Genomic DNA, 655 nt, shown 5'->3' with positions numbered 1-655 from the left:
CATTTTGTCTGATGCTTTGATTTTTAAATCTTTGAGGGTTGAATTTATGGTTATCCAAATTCAACAGTCACTTGCATGCCTGTACAGGGTATCAGGTTCTGTACTGAACACTACTAAAATTAAGTGGAAAGTCATATAAGGAGAGATTAGTATTATAACATGTTACTTTATTGGGGGGACAGGCTTTAAATGGAATTTATCATATAAAAATTTAGGGGGGTATCTAAAAGTGAAGAATTTATTCTAGAAAGGTTACAGAGAATTGAACATTTAGGTGTAATGGAGATTCCTATGGTTAGATGAATATAGTCCACACCTAAATAGGAGCTTGATGATGGGATACATAATAGAATCATAGACTATTCATAAAATCATTCACCATTAGAACAGAGGAACCTCAGAAGTTGATGATAGATGGTCTTCAGAATATTTAAAGCCTCAGAACCATTAGTTCAAATGAGATCTTACAGAATGCCAGTATGTGTCTTGGTCCATTTGTGCTGCCGTAATAAAATACCCGAGACTGGGTAGTTTTTAAAGAACAGAAATTGGGCCGGCCCGTGGCTCACTCGGTAGAGTGCGGTGCTGATAACACCAAGGCCCCGGGTTCGGATCCCATATAGGGATGGCCGGTTCGCTCACTGGCTGAGCGTGG

The sequence above is a fragment of the Galeopterus variegatus genome, unplaced genomic scaffold (assembly GCF_000696425.1).
Source record: "Galeopterus variegatus unplaced genomic scaffold, G_variegatus-3.0.2 Scaffold1942, whole genome shotgun sequence".
NCBI classification, from domain to species: Eukaryota; Metazoa; Chordata; class Mammalia; order Dermoptera; family Cynocephalidae; genus Galeopterus; species Galeopterus variegatus.
This window is presented reverse-complemented; position numbering follows the sequence as displayed.